The 21,441-nt window shown below is 39.5% G+C and overlaps 1 protein-coding gene and 1 long non-coding RNA gene across 18 annotated transcripts in view; both read left to right on the top strand.

Moving 5' to 3' along the window:
* Positions 1–21,441, top strand: part of LOC146761696 (uncharacterized) — a 131,349-nt gene that overhangs the window by 33,542 nt on the left and 76,366 nt on the right. The window contains exon 1 of one of the 17 annotated variants that reach the window (XR_014942453.1): positions 17,479–19,511. The exons of 13 other annotated variants lie outside the window; for them this stretch is intronic. The gene's annotated coding sequence lies outside the window, so the exon portion shown is untranslated. Of the gene's footprint in view, positions 1–17,478; positions 19,512–21,441 lie in introns of those variants that run through there. 3 more of the 17 variants (XR_014942452.1, XR_014942448.1, XR_014942446.1) reach the window with 3 other exon arrangements.
* On the top strand, positions 11,758–15,881 carry LOC146761697 (uncharacterized). Its single transcript, XR_014942457.1, has 3 exons — positions 11,758–12,351; positions 12,883–12,962; positions 15,435–15,881. It is a non-coding gene; the product is annotated as an uncharacterized LOC146761697 (long non-coding RNA).

Genomic DNA, 21,441 nt, shown 5'->3' with positions numbered 1-21,441 from the left:
CAAAATACACCAGGATGATAGTTGGGTAGGTGAAAGTTGATGGAATGAGTATGTTGAAGCATGTCTGAATTTTTTTAGGTTCTTTAAAAAGAATGACCTTTTTTTTATTTATTTTTTTTTCCCCAGACAAAATAGAAAAAAGTTCATTCTTTGGGATACCATTTGGAAAGAAGAAAAGGTGTAGAGAAGTAGGAAAGCATCTGCTGTGAGAGCCGATATTTGTTGCAATTTCCCTTCATCAAATTCAGTTTTCTGGCACAATGATTTGATACAAACATTTTGAATGGCTGTCATTCTATTATTTGAGCAAGCATGAAGGAAAAGCAGTCCTAATTTGTGTTCATTTCCACTGTTTCTAAGTCGTGTCAAAATGCAATTGCTACAGAACACCTGGAAATGTTTAGCAAACTGCCATCCTTACACTCTGCTTTTGGCTGAGGAGGAGAGGTTTTTCATTCAGTCCCAACTAGGCCTGTAACTAATATTTCAATATTTGTCCTTTTTCTGCCATCACATTGACATCGCCCCAAATACCCTGCAAAGACGGACGGGGGCATAATTGTCTTGGAAAACTGAGTTTTGATTTGTTTCCTGCAGCACTGATGTAATAACAGGAATAACAGTTGTTCTAAGCAAAGATAACATATCAATATACAGCAAGAGTACTGTGAACTTAAGAAAAAAATTGTGTCAAATTCAAAGCTCTTTGCATTGATGCAAATGTGATCTGTCAGCAAATACACTCATTACATTATATGAGTTAATTATTACAGGTACTTTTTGCTTTAGAGAGGAAAAGGTGAAAGGAAAAATTCTTAAGGACTTACAGCGCAAAGAAGGACATGTAGTCTCACCTATAGACCTTACACAAACAAAGCCAGGAAAAGAAACGGATGCAAATAACCACACAGTCGTGTCAGGCTCATTATCAACCCGTGTGCCACTTCTGTCATCATAGTCTTTAGGCTGAGAATAAATACCATGGTAGCTTAGGGCAAAGGAAGTTGATACCTTGCATTGTCAGACATGAGATGTCAAAGTGCAAAAGAAAGTATCTTCTGCTATTATTGTAGTATGAACACTGATATTCGTTGAATAGGTCAAGGCTATTTAAAACACACTGGAGCTAATGAAAAACATAGGTTACCGTAACAAGTAGTTCCTAGGAACAAGAGACTAAATATATCTGCTGTGCTAAAGATTGGAAAAAGGTGGAAGTTGTTGGGAAGAGTGCTCCATGTTAGCACAGTGTGCCTTGTAATGGAGAACAGGGTTCTTTGCCCAGATACATTGGGTTGTGTTTGCTCATTAGAGAAGGCAGGAAGATGCTTCAGGTCTGATCTGCACTGAAAGTAATTCAGAGGCCTGACTCGTGTCTTCCAGAACACAGCAATTCACATTGTTATTTTATATAAGAGAATAAAAAGGGAGGGAAAGACAGTGCGTAAGTAAAGAATTTGCTCTTTGGACAATGTACATTTCAGTGACGTTTTCGTTGTATTATATGATAACTCTTCACAGCTTACAGATGACAAGGCTTTTCTATGGAGAGCAAAAATGCAATTTACACTTTATAGGGACTTTGACATCTTTGAAACTTGTTTTGGAATCAAAGGTATGGTAATGGCTCAGAAGTAATCCTGGTGGGCATAGTCTTAGCTAACCACTGAGATAAAGAAGTAAGAATATCCAAGGAGGGCTTGAATTTTACTACTGTTATGACACTACTGTGCCAGTAACTGGCCAGTGTGAGGGAGCTTGATTCTGATCTGTTATTTTCTCTGGACATAATTTCTGGATATTGAGTCTCTGGTGGCCTTTGTCCAGATTCCTAAGCATAGAATTATTATAAAGAAGGGGCCAAATTTGAACTTGGGAGAGTAGTCTCTGGCAGTCTCTGAAAGACATACAAAAACATGAGGTTTGGCTAACCTTGCTTGAATGCTGTTGCACAACTGTGTATGTCAGAGATTAGTGATTAGTCTTCATTCAGATCCCTCTGTCTTGGTGGTCTCAATACATGTCTTGTTAATTCACAGCAGTTTTTAATGCCAAGGATTAAGTGTACAGTAATTCAGATAACGCTACTGTAACTCACTTTCAACTTGACCAAATGCTGGAAGGAGCAGTCAGTTTCTTGCAGACCCTTTGTCTGTCAGCTGTGGAGTCATAATATCACAATCACAATGCAACGAGTGATTCTCTATCTTAAGTATTTTTGCCCTTTCTCCTTAGGAGTGGAACAGCTTAAAATGCATTTCTCTTGTTGAGAAGTGATGTTAGTTTCACTTTACACAAAAGTATCAGAAGGACCAAAAATTCAAATTAAGAACTTTAATAATGGTTATTTATCTACATGCTTTAAGAACCAAAAATAAGTAGTTGTATAATCTGAATAAAAAGTCTCCGGTAGACTGGATAAAAGAATCTAAGCACAGAAGCTTGTGACAGTTGGATAAAAGCATTCTTTCCATTAATATCTTGATCTTCATAGAATCATAGAATCCTTAGAGCTGGAAGGGACCTTCAAGGTCATCTAGTCCAACTCCCCTGCAATGAACAGGGACACCCTCATGGGGATGTTGTTGGTTATTCTGTCAAAGACAGATGACATCATTGGCACTTCCCTTGTCCATTGATGCAGTGACACCATCATAAAAGGCCACTAGGTTGGTCGGACAGGATTTTCCCTTGGTGAAACCTTGCTGGTTGTCCCATATCACCTCCCTGCCTTCAATGTGACTTAGCATAGCTTCCAGGAGGATCTGCTCCATGATCTTTCCCAGCATGGAGGTGAGACTGACAGGTTGGTAGTTCCCAGGGTCATCCTTTTTACCCTTTTTAAAAACAGATTGATGTTACCTTTTTTCCAGTCAGCAAGGACTTCACCTGATCACCGTGACTTTTCAAATATCATTGAAAGTGACTTCACAACTACATCAGCTCATTCCCGCAGGACTCTGGAATTAATCTCATCAGAACCCACAGATTTGTGGATGTACAGCCTCCTCATGGATGAGGAGCTACAAGATATGGCTCAGTGGCTTGTGGTAGCAATGGTAGCAGGAGGATGGTTGGACCAGATGATCTTGTAGGTCCTTTCCAACCTTGTGATTCTATGATTCTATGATTCTAAGTTGCGGTATTGACTTCTGTTTAGAAGTACTTAATGCAAATAAATTAAAAAATAAAATAAAATGTAAATTCTTTTAAAGCTCTCCCAAGTATTTTTACTTGATTCTTCAGTATCTGTACTTAAAGCTACAGTAAGTTCTTTAATGCTACAGGCTAAACCACTTTATTATCCTCACTGTCACATAGAAAAAAAAAAGAAAACAAAACAAAACAAAAGAAGAAAAAAACTGTTATATCGGAAATGGAAATTATTCTGTTGATGATTCAGACTTTAGACAGCCACCTAAAAATCCTTCTTCCTTTTCTTTACTCAGGAGTCTCAAATTCCTTATTTTTTCAAGACGTAAATGAAATGAATTCTCTCCTTTGAGAAGTGCATTTTCAGTAATGCGTAGATAAACCACATATTTTCTCTAACTTGTTTGAAATTATGGGTCACCAAATATTGGACAAATATTACAAATATTGATCTGTGTGGGAGATACAGATGTATTCAGATTTGGCCCCAAGTCTCCTTTCAAAAGAAATCATTTTAGCCCCATGAGTACCTACGTTTAACATATATTTGATTTCCTTGCATGCTTAGTACTGAATATTATTCCGAATCAGATTTACAATTGAGTTACTAGGAAATCTCAGACTTACTCAGAAATGATATGGCCCTAAAAAACATAATGGAAAAGACTTGTGTGCTATAATTTGACAGAAATTGTTTAGAGCAAGGCAAAAACTATTAGCTGGAAGCACAGTAACACTGAGAATAGGTCTGGGGTAATTATCCCTCCACAGGAATTAATCTTGCTTAAATTGAAGTTGTTTGACAAATTTCAAAATGAATGACAATTGGAGACAGTGTAACAAACACAAATCAAAAGAAGAGAAAAAGAAAGGAAGATTCAAGTAGAGCACTCATATCAGTGTGGATTAGAGTCCACTGGTCACAAATTTATAGGGTGAAGTAACTGGAGTTGAGAATTTTACACCCACATTGTTTCCCATAGCGTCCGCTGCAATTGCAGCAGTTCTGTCTGAATGGAATTTGTGTCTCTCAGACTGTGGCTGCTGCACTGTGGGAACCAAAGCACACTGAGAGAAAAGGATGGGATTTGCTTAAAAAGTATCTGTCTGTTACAACACGAAGTGCTAATGTACATGCACCACTTGAGATGTAGGCCTGCATTTTTAAGTGATCTGATGAGAAAGTAACTTCTTGTTGCATCTTAGCAGTATGACACCAGCTTCATGAAGAAATTATAATAGAGGAACAAGTCTATTCTTTTTCAGAGCCATCCAGCAAATGCAAAGTTGCCCTCTTCCTAAGCCATTACCATACAGAGCACTCACACAGTGTATTTTAAAAATCTCCTAGCAGATTTTCATTAGTACTTGAATCCATTATTAAGCACAGGTACAGATTTTACTTAAATCCCACAATTGCTTGGGGAATTGGCAAATTAGAATGCCATATCTGCATAAAAATTTGCAAATTTTATTCAGAGCCATCTTTTTTGGGGGGGTCCTCTAAATAAAGCAAGACATGGTAGGTGATAATGAGCTGCACTTAAATATCCTGAGATCCATGTCAGGATATTTAATTTGGTTTTTTATTACTTTCTTTTTTCTTTTCACTTTTTTTTTTTTTTTTTTTTTTTTTTTAAATCTTCAGTGTTTAATGCTCACTGTGACCTCTAATGCTGGAATACAGCTGGGACATGAGAACCACAGTACTGCTGTCAGTAGTACGAGCTGTTATGGAGAAGGGAACAGAGGTTGCTCAAACTCTGCCAACAAATATAGCACACATTTTGTACTTGTGTGTGCCAGGAATTACTTCCCATAGCACAGAGTCTTTGCAAAAAGCATAGAAAGGAACCCTAAGTGGTTATCTAGTCCACACACCTCTTTTTCTTTCCATCCCAAATTTGATGTTTTGTGGCACAGATACCAAATTATCCTAGGTTGCACAGCTTTCATTACAAGGAAACAGACTGCAGCTCAGTTCTGACTTAATCTTTACAAAGTGGAACCTGAATAGGGACAGTCTCCTGTGCACCCATGTGAACTGACCTAACCATCCTTCTGCTAAGGCTTCTCTGAGCTTGGTGCTTGGTTTCCATTGTTTTACAAAATATGCGATGAAGAGAAATTTTAGGTGGATATCCATGCTATCTGTCTTAGACACCTTAAAATGATTCTTCAGGATACTTTCAGTCATGAAGGAGAGTGAAATAAGTTGACCAGAGCATTAGAATCCAGAGGAGGGCTGTGAGGACAATCATGGGCTGGAACACCTCTCCTGTGAAGGAAGGTTGATGGACCTGGATTTGTTCAGCATGGAGAAGAGAAGACCTCAAAAGTATCCTTCCAATATCTAAAGGGAAATAGTCAGATAGATAGCCAGGTGCCTAGAGATGTGCAGTTAATGGAAGAGGGTGGGACTAGATTCCTTTTGCAGTTTTGTATATTCTCGTAGTGTCTGTACACTTAAGCCCCAAGCTGCCTTTGTACAGCTGGTCCACTCAGGTAGTCTTACATCACGGAAGGGACTCATTCACTGCACATCAGATTTCTAAACTCTGATTTATCTCAATTTTTGTCTTTGAAATCTGTTTATTCCAGACATTTTATAGTCTGGGGTCAAAACAGACTAAAATAAACAAATCAACAAAACCCAAACTGACTGAAAGTTCCCTTTACAGGGAAAGATTTGGGTAATTCAGTGGTAATTCTTTATTTTCCTACCACGGAAAGCCTTTGAGTATTTTGTAGAGTTTTTCTGAGCAATACAAATTCCAATTTGATAGGCAGTTTCATTTTCCTGTAAATGGACCTGCCTGTATTTGAGTTTCATCACTTCATACGCAGTGATGTAATTGAAGCAGCAACAGAGAAAATACTTAAGGGAGTGGACAGTTATACTGGTAGCAGATTGTTTCCACTGACCTAGCTAGTTACAGGACAAAATGAACTGGACCAAAATAAAGCAGTTTTCTATCAATGTATTAGTCTAAGCAAGGGTTTTATCCATGTAGGCTCACTTGTCTCAGGTCCTCTTTCTAAATGATTATGGCATGTTGACACAAATAATATATTATTGAATTTTATCCAGTTCCAGAGAGAACAGTATTTCCCTCACACCCACCCCCCACCACCCCAGACCTCCATGGTAGGAAGGTTTCAAGTCTCTGTTTATACCTGTTTGGAGTAGAGATCATTTTTAATAGATCCCTTTGGCTCCATTGTCTGTGAGCAATGCCATGAATTCACTGTGGTGTAAATGAAAGTTGAGTGTGGTTCTTCCTTCTTATCTCAGTTCCTTTGATGGCACGGGGAAGATAGATAAAGAACATGCTGTTGCTTTTGATGCTCCGTGGTAGGAAAATAAAGAATTACCACTGAATTACCCAAATCTTTCCCTGTAAAGGGAACTTTCAGTCAGTTTGGGTTTTGTTGATTTGTTTATTTTAGTCTGTTTTGACCCCAGACTATAAAATGTCTGGAATAAACAGATTTCAAAGACAAAAATTGAGATAAATCAGAGTTTAGAAATCTGATGTGCAGTGAATGAGTCCCTGTCTGCCCTACCACCACACCCACCTGAGATCTATTTGGAGGAAGATCAGCCCATAAATGCAGGGTAAAAGCTGGGTATGCCTGAGTAAGCTGATTGGACTGTAAACTGTCCAGTGTGTAAAATGAGGCTGTGCTCAGTTTGTGGCTGCTTTATCAGTTCCTGACAGAGTTGACAAGGCCCTAAGAGATCTTATTTAGGTACGGAATTATCTATCCCCATGCTCTCCACAGAGAGTTAGATGGAGTGGAACCAGCATTTGTGGCCCTGGAAATCCCCTCAGCATGGTCACACAGATTCTGTGTGTCACTGTTCTCTGCCAGGTGATATCTAAATCTGTTAAAAACTCATTCTCACATTCTCCTTGCTGCACAGATCCTTTCTTCAAAAGAGCTCTTGGCTCCCAAAACGATTGCTGTCTTCAGCAGTGCCCATCCATCACCTTCTGCTTATGCTGAAGACTCCATGCTTCTGTTTATAAAATGTTCAAACAAAAAGGAATTTGGGAACTGGTCCGAAATCCCTTCTTTCTGATCTTTGCCTGCAGATCTGCACTTTTTCTGTAGATTACAGAAAGTTTTACAGCTCCATTTCTCACCCCCAACCCCACACTCCTCGACTTCCATTCATTCTTTATCCAACTTCTTGTTCTCTTATATAACTATGGTTCCATAGCTATATTCTCCAGCTCTGGACTTTCCTGCCTTTATCTTCTATACACCTCACAAGGGAAGCAAACAATAAATTCTCAAAATCTTCTCTGCCCATAGCATGCTTTTAATTTCACCAGTTGTACTTTACCTGCAGCCTATAGAGGTGATTTCAAATAAAGAAAAATCTGTACAAATTGTTAGGCTATCTGGTGGGGAAGTTTGAAAAGCAACAGTCTCCTAAACTGAATTGGATGCTAACCTAAGATCAGACAAGACTTTAAGCAAATACCACTAAAGGCGAACTGAACTGGAATTGCATTGGGCAATATAATAGGATCACAGAATGGCCTGGGTTGAAAAGGTCCACAATGCTTATCCGGTTTCAACCACCCTGCTATGTGTAGAGTCACCAGAGTCAGTAGACCCAGCCACCCAGAGCCACATCCATCCTGGCCTTGAATGCCTCCAGGGATGGGGCATCCACAACCTCCTTGGGCAACATGTTCCAGTGCGTCACCACCCTCTGTGTGAAAAACTTCCTCCTAATATCTATCCTAAACCTCCCTGTCTTAGTTTAATTTCACCTTGTCCTATCACTATCCACCCTCATAAACAGCCATTCCCCCTCCCATTTGTATGCTCCCTTCAAGTACTGGAAGGTGACAATTAGGTCTTCCCAGAGCCTTCTTTTTTCCAAGCCAAACAAGCCCAGCTCCCTCAATCTTTCTTCATAGGAGAGGAGCTCCAGAGCTCTGATCATCTTAGTGGTCCCCCTCCGGACTCGCTCCAAGAACTCTGTGTTTTTCTTGCACTGGGGGCCTGAGGACTGGACACAGTACTGCAGATGGGGCCTCACAAGAGCTGAGGGGGACAATCACCTCCCTCTCCCTGCTGGCCACTCCTCTTTTAATGCAGCCCAAACCAGTTGGCCTTCTGGGCTGCAAGCACACACTGCTGGCTCATGTCCAGCTTCTCATCCACCAGGACCCCCAAGTCCTTATCCATAGGGCTGCTCTCAAGGAGATCTTCCTCCGGTTTGTATATGTACCTTGGACTGCCCCGATAGAAGTGCAGTATCCTGCACTTGGCCTTATTGAACCTCATTAGGTTTTCATGGGCCCACTTCTTCAGCTTGTCCAGGTCCCTCTGGACAGCTTCCCTTCCTTTCAATGTATTGACGGCACCACTCAGCTTGGTGTCATCTGCAAACTTGCTGAGGGTGCAGTTGATGCCATCCGCTGTCACTGATGAAGATGTTGAAGAGCACCAGTCCCAAGACATCGCTTGTGACCCTGACACAACCATTAGTGGCAACCCTTTGGCTGCATCCAGCCAGCCAATTCCTAATCCACCAGGCAGTCCACCCATCAAATCCACACCTCTCCAATATGAGCAAAGATTAAAAAGATCAATGTGCAAATTAGCAATATGCAAGTCTGTTGTCTAATTGCACTTACTAGAGGGCTAAGACTTACCACCAACAGAGTGCCAAGGAAATGGTATGATGCTGTCAGTTTGGCCAGAGATATAACTGCAGATATAGTTGTCAAATAAAACTTAAATAAAGAGCTTCTTTTTACAACTGCTAGGGATGTTAACATTCTTATAGCACTTGTTACTACTACATTAAAACATGAAAGCTCTTGCTGCTGTGAAATAGTAAGATCTCCCCCACTAGACTGCAGAATTTCACATTGCCTCAGTGTTGGTGTTGACAGATTGAAATACATTCTGCAGTTCTGAATCAGCACAAACAGCAGTTGCTCGTTGCTCTTTCCATTGCTCTCACCTTTGTGATCAAGCATGCATAAGGGCAGCACGGCTGCTATAGATTAATTCTGCAACCACGAAATTCTTCTTTTCAAATATCCACAGCAGCAAATCATCAGAGCAAGATGTAAAACCTACCTCTTTGGTTGGGGAAGTGTATTGGCTGAAAGGAGATGGATCTGTGTGGTGGACTGGACTCAGCTCTGTGTGTTGCCGTGTGGAGGAGGCAGGGATGAAATCTGCCCTTTCTACTCCACCAGCAATTAAACTTTAAAGTCCATCTGTGGACTTGAGAGAACTCTGCTCACACAGGGAGGTAAGAGCAGAGGATCTAGCCCTTTGGTGGGGCTTGCTCCTAAGATGGATTTCAGCCCTGTGTAGAGTGTGAACAGCCAACTTTTTCACAGAATGAGCAGCGTCATTTTCTTCCTGCAGTTCCAGCTGTCTTCCATGATCAACTCTTGACCATCTTCTTAAACCTTCTTTCCTCTTTTTGTCCTGGCTCTTGTTCTCACCCCACCTTAAGACTCTTGCCTTCTTTCCTCCTCTTCTCTTTCCCCAGGATGCTCAGCTCTTCCTGCTGGCCCACTCCCCATATCTGCAGTGGCTGACACCCTCAGCACAGAGTGGAGACTGATAGTCACTATTTGATATCCCTGTTGCTACATAACTACATTTCCATATTGTAAGGAAGCTTGCCAAAGTCCTGTTCCTCCCATAGCAAATTGAGAGCTATCACCAGCTGGTAACAACTTGCAGACACAACTTGCTGACTGGGAAATATTCCTGACAGCAGCAAGAAAGCTCAGATTATCAATCCTTGATATCATGAAAACTTTAAATCAAATCCATTCCTGCATCTGGTTACTGATCAAAGCAAACCACTTAAAAAAAAAAAAAAAAAAAAAGAGAGAGAGAGAGAGAGTGAGGAGAGCGAGAAAGAGAGAAAGAAAGAAAAAGAGAAAGAAAAAAGTTCTGATTATTTCCTGAAAGATTTAATAAACTGGAATTAAGAAGAGCATGTAGATCAAGTTAGGAGACTAACTCATGGCCACCACTGCAGCTTGAATCAAAGGCTCTTCTTAAAATAGAATGTCTCTGAGTTCTAACCCCCTGTCATGGACAGGATGCTTCCTATCTTTCTGCCCAAAGTCCCATCCAACCTGGCCTTGAAGACTTCCAGGGTCAGGATATCCACAGCTTTTCTGGGCAGCCTGTGCCAGTGCCTCTCCATCCTCTGAGTAAAGAATTTCTTCCTTATTTCTAATCTAAACTTACTCTCTTTCAGTTTAAAACCATCACCTCTTGCTCTTTTGTTTGAAAAACACTTGAAATATAAGGTTCAAAAACAACATACATTCACAAGAGGGAAGTCCAGGTTAATTAAACTGATTTCCGTTTATGGCAATCTTACCTATCTAGTTGACAAAGGAAGACAGCTGATGTAAACTTTTTGCATTTCAGCAAAAAACAAAACAAAACAAAACAAAACAACTTTGTTTCTCAGAATAACCCTCAGAACAAAATGTTTACCACGTAGTTAGAGAAATACATAATAAAATGGGCAAACAAAAACAGTTGGCTGATGGGTTGAGCTCAAAAGGTTATATTAAATGGGGTAACATCAAAATGGTGGCCAGCTGCTAATGGGGTTCACAGAACTCAACTTCAAGGACAGTTCTCTTTACTGTTTTCATAAATGACCCAAATGCAGGACTTGAATGTGTACTAAATTTGTAGAGGATTTTAAATTCAGAGGAGCTGACTTCCCTTGAGGGTAGAGAGGCCAAGATTGCTCTTGACAAACTGGAGGTCTGACATCACCAACTGCATGAATAATGAAAGTTTTTGTTTGATCCTAATATCAATAACTACGTATATCTCTGTATCAGTGACTATACATATCACTGTCAGAAATGTTGATTGTTTTACATATGCCTTTAACATCCATACACGACATCAGGGGCTTTCAGGATCCACAAATTACCATCTTTGTTACCTGGAATTTTCTATATTTCTTAGTGACAACTTTCCAAATCTTGGAATGTGGGTACTTGAAGGGGTTGTGTCAGTGTATACTCATGAATTTTGTCCATTCATGACAATTAAGTACTGCATCATCCTGTAAAATAGTGTGGTGTATTGTAAAACAAAATATATCATTTTACTATATGGTTAGCATGATGTTACTTGGGAGACAGCTGGGAATTTAAAACAACTATGTATGATGTGCTCAGCATCTGCTGAGGCAAAAAAAAAAAAAGAGAATAGAGACTCAATAGAGTCTTGATTATGCCTTTAGCCATACCAGGTACTTTAAATAGATGTAGAATGGTGGGAAAATGCATCTGTCTAATGTAGGGCTACATGCAGAACTATATCCCACCTCATGAAAATGCCACCACCTAATCTGCTGAGCAATGACTGTCAGGGTGAGCTTTCCAACACTTTACCTGAATTCAGTGCCCAAAGTGGGGGTTTGGTTTATTGTAAAGTAAATCTGGAGGTATGGGCCCATCAATCAAATGTATTCCAAGTGCTACAGCAGAAAAGCAAGGAACTTTTCACAGGTACATAGGATAATATTCTGTTTATACAGATTCTATGTTATATAGATCTATACAATATCTATGTAAGATCTATGGATCTATATTATATAAATCCAAAGGGATCTATGAATATCACTACTTCCAGACAAGTTTCAAATATCTTGATGCATGGGGAGAGTCCACTCTCTCTCTGAACTCCTGCTCCGGATTTGACCACTGTTATTGTAATTTCTTTCCATAATATTGTACTGTAATTTCCTATGTTGTAATTTGTGTTTATTGTCTCATGTTCCATCCTTACACAGTTCTGAGGGGAGAATAATTTTATCTACTCTACATCTTTGCACCACCAAGACCTCAGACTTTAGCCTTTCTATAAGCTTTGCCTTATAAGTTTTCACACATGCAATTTGTTTTATTTTTGAAAATTCTCTGATTCTTTTCTCACTCTCAGGGTGTTTTCAGATTGTTTCCTCACTAGCTCCAAGGTTGAAAGTCCTGTGACAGAGGCAGATTTACCAGATGCTTTGCTCCCTTTATGTCTGCCATGCTTGGTTGGGAAAGGATGTTGGCTGAACATAGGATATCTCCAGAAATCATTCATTCCAGAGAAAGATACCAGTCTACAAACCTTTCTGCATTCCCACTGCCCATACACCACATAATCATTTAGGTACTTATAATTGCCATCTCTATTGTTTGTTAATACTGTGTTTGCTTCTCTACAAAGTCATGGGAACTGTGAGTAGCCAGGAACAAATGGTTGGGCAAGTGTGAGGAGAATCTGGGACAGAGATTGATCCCCAAATCTATCAGACAGTAAAGAAGGAGGGGGAAAGAGGAGATAAAATGAGATTTGTCACATGAAACACTTCAAATGATTCCAGCTAGGCTAGCAATTCTCTCCATTAATGAAATTTAGAGTATTAAAAAAAGAAAAAAAAATCACCTTAACTTGAAAGAGTTTTTACTTCATGTATTGGAGTGTGTTTGGTCATTTATAGCAGATCAGTCTCCTGATGGAGAGTGCAATAGCTGTAGCTCCATTCCTTCCAAGTGAGGAAGTGAAGAAGTCATATGTGTCAGTCAGGCATACAAAGCAAATTGTAGTTCCTGTCCTTTAGATCAAGAAAAAAAAAAAAAAAAAAAAAAAAAAGTACAACAGATTCTTAGTTCTAACATTTCTTATTTCTTCATAATTAAGTCAGAACACTAATGACTGAAGCCTGGCAATTGAATCAAAGTAGTTATCTGCATAAGGTTTTGGATGAACTCAAGTAACAAGTAAGTAAATAAGATGTTTGTTTGTTTGTTTGTTTAAATCATTAAGGGGAAAAAAATGATAACTAAAATTGAAAATTAAAAAAAGCAGTTAAATTTGCCAGGTAGTTCAATTACAGCAAACAATTTGATTTGCTCCACATCTGGGTTCCCTGGCTTTTTTTCAGTGTAAGACAGCTGGCTTGTCTTGAAAGGGTGTTTTAATGCGGAGTTCTGCATTCATATTACATTTCTTTTAGGTGTCGTACATTAATACTTCATACAATGCTGGCAAGCATTATGACCAGGGCCTACTTTTTAACACAAAAGATCACATTTCTAAGTATTTTTTAAAAGCTTGCATTACCACAGTTTTTGTTGGGAGGACTGAAAGAGGGAGGTATTAAGTAAACAAAAACACCTGGTAGCCTCCATTGTTGGCATAGGGCGTTTACCATTTGTAGTTCAAGTCCAAGTCCTTGGCAAGTCAAGCAGTTAAACTGAGGGCTGTATTTTTAATAATTTAATTAGATACATTTCAACAAATATCAGTTTTTTAAATAAATATTTCAACAGTAAAGGTTCCTGAAAAAAGCCAGAACAAGCAATACTTTAAATGCCTGGAGTCTGGAGAAAAGAGAATGTAGAATAAATGAACTTGTGGTTCTCACTCTTTTTATCATTTAAAGAGATTTGAAGAGGCTACTTTAAAAATAATGGGAAGTTACAGAATAGAACCTTATATATAGTTTTATTTACCATAGTTTTCTGAGAAGACAATAGTGTTCTTGGTGCAAGAGACTTTCAAAGCTTCTTCCATAAAAGCGAAACAGTCTTTGGGAGAGACTGCAAATGCATGAAGACAGATTGAGGGACGTGGGACTGTCCAGCCTGGAGAGGAGAATCCTCAGGGAGATCCCATCAATGTCTATAAACACCTGAAAGGAAGGTACAAAGTGAACAGCTCTTTTTAGTGGTGCCCAGCACACCAGGAGCACTTTTGTGCTGTGCAAGTGACAGAGCTCTGGCAGAGATTGCCTTGAGGCTGTGGGGTCTCCTTTATGTTGATTAATTTTTCTAACATGGATCCAGAACAAAACTTCTGGTCTCTCGAACTATTATAAAATCCAAGATGAGACCTATGAAAATTACCACTCATTTTTTTGTAATTTAATTTTTCTTCAATTACATATGATTTTATAGTTTTTTGACTGAATGGTGGTACCAGCATTTTGTGGAAGAAAGCTGTACTGCTTCCATGGGACACAAGTGACTAAATCACCACTACAATGTTAGTTCCCCCCAAATGCATCTTCCCATGTCTATGTGTGTATGCATGGGAACTTAGGAATGCAGTAACTGAGGGTTTATTCTGGCTCCATTAATGATGGAGCTATTCCCTCTAAAAGTTGTTGTTGACGCTAAAGTGGTTCCTTGGCATGAGTCAGTGACATTTGTCCTTAAACTAATAAACTCTGAAGAATTTTGGTGCTTAAACCTTGGAATGAATTTTCCAGTCTCTTTTACATTTCAAAATATCATTACACAAACCTGAGAACTTTAGTGCATTTATTTTCATAATGTCCTATGAACTGAGGGATTCTGTAGAGAAGGTGCCTCCCATTAAGACAAAGTCTAAATTATAAAGCTTATGTTGGTGGGTCCTGTGGTTTGTGAGGTGATGTCAGCTGCCGGTGTAACCTTCTCTGTTAGTTTCTGTACACAGAAATAATTACCACAGTTTTGGCTCTATGCTAATGAGACCTACGCTGACAGGCCAAGTTATTTGTTTCTACAAAATCCCAGAAGTAGCTATTAATCTTCCCTAAATGAGTGATCACAGGGTTAAATGTTTCTAAAACCTCAGTTTCAAATTTATTAGAAGTTCACAGCTTCCTTCTCTTGCAGATTTTTTTTCATTTTTTTTTTCCATTAAATACCACAGTATTTCCTGGAACCCTCAACCTACAGCTTGGATATACCAGTCCAGGTTCTTCCCAAAAAAATCTGCAAAGTTTGATTGTAGGACATTTGAAAGCAATTTCATTTTCTATGGGCAACAAAAAGAAAAAACTTTGGAGGAACCTTAATAACCTCTGATACCTATTGAACCAGTTTCTAGTTTTCAAGTATCTTAACTTTTAGTACAGAAATATAGAAGAGTGTCTTGTCCATTCAAAGAACAATGAAGCTAATAAAGGTAAAGAATTCCACAGAATAACTAGGACCATTGCAGGTATGACCTGTAATTACAGTGCTACAAAATTTGTCTGTCTTTCTCTTCAGTTTTGCTGAAGCCTTCCACTGAAGCCATGAGGTGTTAGCTCTGCTAGGAATCTTGCAATAATGAAATGGGGGAAAAATGTGGAAAAAGAAAAAAAGACACTATTGGGCTTCTACACTGTTGAAGCACTTTTTCAATGTATTGTTTGGTTTCCAAATCATATCCAAGGAGACATAATGCCAGAACAATAAAACATTCTTCCTCGTTTGTAGAACAATTGGCCTCTCATGGTAAAATATTGGATGCAGTGGAAGCCTATCCTCAACATGTAGCAAAAACTGTGGAGAAGAAAAACCCAAAACAGAAACTTGTCTAAACAGAAAAACACTACTATGGCAAGACAAGTTGATGAGGAGGAAAGACCAAAACATTGGTCTTGATTCTACTTCACATCAAGCCATTGCGAAGGCTTCTGAGCTTCCACTTCATGTAAGTGAATTTCTACTTATAGAAATACTGAAGATGGAGAAAGAATGAAACTTCTCTAAATATAGTTAAAAGAACATAAATGGAAAAAAACTAACAAACAACAAAAAAAACCTCCCTGAGTTGTACTGTTATTTTTCCATTCTTCTCTTTCATCTGGCTGACATTTAATTTTGTTTATTATTAACAGAATCTCTTTGCTGTAGCTTTCCCAGTCATGAGAGAGTATAATACAGAGCATACACATTTGTCATAAGACCATAACTGTAAAAATTCAATTAAAAATATAACATTTGATCAGAGTCAGGAAAAGAAATGCTCTGCTGTCTCAAAATAAGCCCTGCAAGAGTTTGGCTGCAAGATGCTGTTCTAGCCACAGCCAAGTGGAAGAGACCATAACAGCTCCAGCATGTCCCTATCTTCAGCATCAGCTGGAACCCAGGAGAGGCTGATTTAAGCAAATCTCGTAACTAGTGCCAAAGACTGTCCTGCACATATTTAACTACGACACCATAGTGAGCAGCCTCTGCAGAAACTCAGGAATGCTCAGTGTAAGAATGAAGGATCTGCCATACCATGTCAAATCTCAGGCCCAGATTGGTAAGTACCCCCACTGCAGAAGTGCAGTCAAGGCTGTTTGGAACAGAGCATAAATTAGTGTACATCCCATAGGTGAAGCCACTCAGCCTCCGGCTTTTACAGTTCAGCATTCTGAGCACAGATGTGATTGATAGATATTATTTATCACATTTTATAGATGTAACCCCTGAAAGATTCTCAAGCAAAATTGTGTTGTTTCTTTTAATCAAAAGTCAGAAAAATGGCAGGACGATAAGGCTAAATGACTCAAAGCATACAGGAAGCTTACTATTAGAAACATGACTAGAACCGGCTAAGCCTTCCAGTCCTCCTTGAGAAGGATAGTGAAATCAGCATACTCTAGACAAATTCTATGAGGTTCAGCAAGGATTCTCTAACACACTTAAGCATGGTTGTTGTTTTGGTTTGGTTTGGTTGTTTTTTTCCCCTCTACATATTTTTAAACTATTTTGGAAGAACAAGACATCCTCCTGTATATTAGTCCTTTTTTGTTTGATTTGTTGATCCACAGATCTGATAAAAGTACTGAGTGTATCTTCACAACTGATGCTGAAGGCCACTAAAGATCACAAGCTCTTAAAGACTACGTGATGTAAAGTTTTCTTATAGAGGTCATCAAGCATCTAAGGCAATGGAACAGAACTGCGTAGAAAAGATCTCTCAAGTGCTGGGTAGTTCTAGGTACATTTTAAATGAAATATTGTCAGTGACTGTTATTCTGTCAACACAAAACTTTTTCTTAAAGCTAAGAGTTTTAACAAAGTTTACCCCTAGAGGAGGTTTCTAAACACTGGTCATTTGGGTGCAGAAAGAAACACAAATTTGATTTTTAAGAACTGTTTTCAGCCCTATGCCAGTCATAGCAACACAATTCCATTTCACTGAGCAATTGAGGAGCTTTGCTTTCCTTCCAATCTAGAACAAGTTTTTAACCTTGAAAACTGGTGCCAAACAGAAGTGTCCTTCTGAAGACAGCTCTCTATGGCAGGATTGTTCCCTGCATGGTTGCTCCTTGACCTGCTGTCAAATGCAAAATCAAACACCTGTGGCAGATACATAAGGCTATGTGTGCACCACTGTTGATCCATCTGTAATATATTACATCCTAATTTATTACTAAGGGTGATTTTCAAAGGGGATTCATTAGACAGACAGAGTCCATTGCACAGTTAAGAAATTGTTTTTCTTCCCACCATTCTAATTTTCTCTTCTTCTCAGGTTTCTGTTTTTTTTCATGCTATGGCAGGGATATTAAGTGTTGGTGAGACAATATTTGGTTCAAAACCAGTGAGCCTGTTCTGGGCAATTAATGTGGGTGGTGAGCATTAGCTGACCCAAATTGTGTGGGTTGGATAAATCAGAAGTGGTTAATTATCTTCTACAGCCCATATCTATTAAACGAGGAGTGGAATTTCTCGTTTATACAGAATAAATCTTAGAGGTCTGGCATTGTCCTAAGAGAAACAAAGAAATAATTGTCTCTTAAAGGAATAAGATTTTTCACATATTTCTCTGTGGGTTATATGATAATTTGCTGTAGGAGACTATACCATGGTTCTGGTAACTGTTGATAATACTTAGCATTAGAAACAGGTTGCTGCCTCCTAGGGTTTCCTAGGGTTACATCCAAGGGAAAATATATCTTGCTAAGGTCCTGCAGTAGGTTTTCTCTTCAGATTGTTTTCATCTCTTTTTTAGAAAACAGGTAAAAAAATCAGCTGCAGTTTTCCACACCAGCAGATTTTAGCATTGTGGTTTCATTGTGACATGCAGAATATTAACCTGCATAAAGAATGTGCACAGAATTACATTTGCTTTTACTAAATCTAAACCTCTGCCCGTAATAAAGCTGCCTCACCTGGGCTGCCCTGTCTGCAGAAATAAAATGACACATGTTTTTACCTAGGCTGGAATTGCGGAAAATTTTCCTTCCTTACCATGTTTAACTTAAGTCATACATTCAGTATTCACTATTGTATCATAAAATGTAGAGCACTTCTGCTTTTCTCCAGAGAAAACCACAAATGCTGCCCCTTCATACCACAGATTAACAGTTTATGGAGAAATCCAACGTCTCAATCATGAAGTTGAGAGTACTTAGAATCTGTTGTGACATGGTTTTTTAAATACTTCACTTTCCCTGTCCTTCAGCCACATCAGGCACTGCTACATCAAATAAAAATTTCTGTCATTTAAAACACAATCCAAAAGCTCACGCTGATCAGTTCCCCGCTGCAACTTGAGGTTTTGATGACGAACATTTTTTGCCATCTGGTAACAAGTTGCAGCTCCTGTCTGAAGAAGTCCCTCTGAGGTTAAGGGCTAATGATATCAAAAATGAGGCTGTCTGGATTATTGTAAGACTGTTTGGCTTAGATCAAGCTCTTTGATATGAGTGAAACTGCCTCATACAAGAGAGGAAATGACTTAAAAGTGATGTAGCAGTTCTTAAAGGGAATCAGACAGTGGGAGATGCATACAGCTCGTCTGTCTTGCGTGCTGCATTTAATTGGTCTTACTCCTAATTCGTCAGATCATTAAAGGGGGAACAGTATTTCAGAACAGTTTTAATGATGCACTTTGCTAAAAATGAGGAAATAAAGTGAGTATGCAGAAGGTAATGATGTAAACAGAGGATTTTTCACTTTATCATATCAGTCATCACTTTCTCTGACAGCAGAGCTCCCCTGACTCAACCATGCGTTGGGAAAACCGGGGCAGACACGGGTGAGCTGTGAGCCCCCACCCTGCCCATGATGCAATGAACGTCTCCCACTTGTCGCGTCTGGGAGGGGGCTCATTTCCACAGAAGACTGCCCAGAATCCAGGGGTTGACTGATTCCTTCAGACGCAAAACTTTAAAAGTCCCTTGTGTCATGAAGGATATTCCCGAAGTGCCCCTCCTTACACTCCTCCAGCAGCCAGAGGTGTGTCTGCATGTAACTGTAAGGCATTTTCCCCCCACGTAGTCCAGCTGGCAGACCTTCAGATAACCAGTTCAAACTGCTGGCTGATGTGCAGCGTGAAGTCAGCTTCCATCAATCACGTGTGCCGGGGAGCACAAGAGAAGCAGGAGAGGGGAGTCTCTGGGACTCGCTGCAAGTCAGTGTTCCTCCCTGCTGTCACTGAACCCAGGACACCTGCTTGCAGCCCTGTGTGGTCTCATCCACTTGTTGAGTATGAAACACTGAACTGTGGAAAATGTACCTGAGGACTGGACGTAGCATGAGGAAGCTCTTTTGTCCTGACCTTCAAAATGTATGGTATGTGTTGAAAATCCCTTAAAGTAAAGATGAAGGTAATGTTAAGGCTTTCCAGGAAACATTTTCCTGGATTCAGCTAGTATAGAGCAAATTTTATTCATAGAGAGCTGTATGATGCTAAGTTTGGGATTTTTTATGAAAATAATTGTGATAACACAGCAATGTTTTGTTGTTGCTAAGTGGTGCTTACACAGAATCAAGGACTCTTATGTTTCTTGTACTGCCCACCCTGGGAGTAGGCTGGAGTTGCACAAGAAGCTGGGAGGGGATAGAGGCAAGACAGCTGGCCCGGAACTAACCAGAGGGGAATTCCATGCCATATGGTATCATTCTCAGCAATAAAAACTGGGGGAAAGGGGGGCATGTTCATAGTGATGACATTTGTCTTCCCAAGAAACCACTAGATGCTTTGAGCCCCACTTTCCTGAAAGTGCCTGAATAAGTGCCTACCAATGGAAAGTGACAGATGCATTTCTTAGAGTTGCTCACACTCTCAGCTTTTGTTTTACCTAGTAAACAGTCTTACAATCTTTATCTCAACCCATGGCTTTTCTCACTTCTGCCTTTCCAATTCTCTATCCCATTCCTCCATGGAAGAGAAAGGAAGGGTCTGCATGCTGCTGATTTTTGACTACCAGAGCGGTATATTTGTACCCTGGCTTAATGGTTTGAGCATACATACCAGGTCCTATTTTAGACTCAAGATTTCTTTCCTTGCCTAGTGCTGGTCGATGAGGGTGCAAGTTTCCATAGGTCACACAGAATCACAGAATCACATAATCACAGAATGACCTGGGTTGGAAGAGACCTCAAGGATCATGAAGTTCCAGCCCCCCTGCCTGACAGGGCCACCAAACTTACACATTTACTAGATCAGTCTGCCCAGGTCCTGTCTCATCTGGCTTTTACAGATGTCTTGATATTCATCATGCTGAATGTATGTTTAGGCAACTGAATTCTTCCACCCTGGAATTAAAAAAACACTGTTTAGAAATAAAGGTATGGAACAGTTCTTCTATTTACTTGGTTACAGTTTTATTCAAGAGAGAAAGAAGAAAATAAAAGTGAAACTACATCTTGCAATATGTATTGTTTCAGATCTTGTCATGACATTGTTCAGCCATTTCCCCATTCTCCTAGCAATCAGATTACACTATGAATAGTAGAATTACAGTTGTTTTTGTATAATTAGAGAACCAAAAACTGTAGCATCCCTAAAGTCCTGTAGTTCCGAGTGTTTAACAGTTGCACAGCAATGGATTGCATCAACTCCTTTGTAATCTTTAGTGAGAAGACTGAACCAAGGAGGAAGGCTTATAAGCAGAAATATTTAGGTACCAGTCCCACTGAAACCACTAGCAAACTAGATGTTTCAGTACTTCTGTAATTTGGTCTTCTGCTTTTTAGTATGGATCTCACTGTCAGATATGAGCTGTAGATGTACTGCTAAGCATCTGAATTTTAACTGCATGAAACCAGTCTGGACCAGCTGCATAATGTAGTAGAGTTTTGCTTGAAACCAGAGCCAACAATGTTGTTATTTATCCTTCTCAGCTTACCAGGGTTTCTTTCTGGACAGTGAGAAAGTTGTCTCCCTAGTGCCTGCACATCTGTGTCAGAAGGCAATGCCAACCACCCATTGAAGAGTGGTAAGCACTAACAGGATATGAATGGCCAAAAAAAAAACCCAACAAAACAAAACACAAAACACCCAACCCAACAAAGAAAATAACAAAAAAGTAAAAAAGTAGGAAACAAGTACTAATAGACATCTGATTGTAGTTAGGAATAAGTAATAAATCCTTTTTTGGGGGATAACGTTGCTGTAAGTAGCTGGGAGAAATCTGTAGTGATGTACTCCAGGCACCTCCTGATTCAGATGATTTCTTTCTGCTAGAATTATCTCAGGGAGAATGAAATGTTAGACATT

The sequence above is a fragment of the Coturnix japonica genome, chromosome 2 (genome assembly GCF_054131305.1).
Source record: "Coturnix japonica strain WE chromosome 2, WE-NBRP24, whole genome shotgun sequence".
Lineage (NCBI taxonomy): Eukaryota > Metazoa > Chordata > Aves > Galliformes > Phasianidae > Coturnix > Coturnix japonica.
The sequence above is the reverse complement of the archived record's forward strand: the minus strand, read 5'-3'. Positions and strand labels throughout refer to the sequence as shown.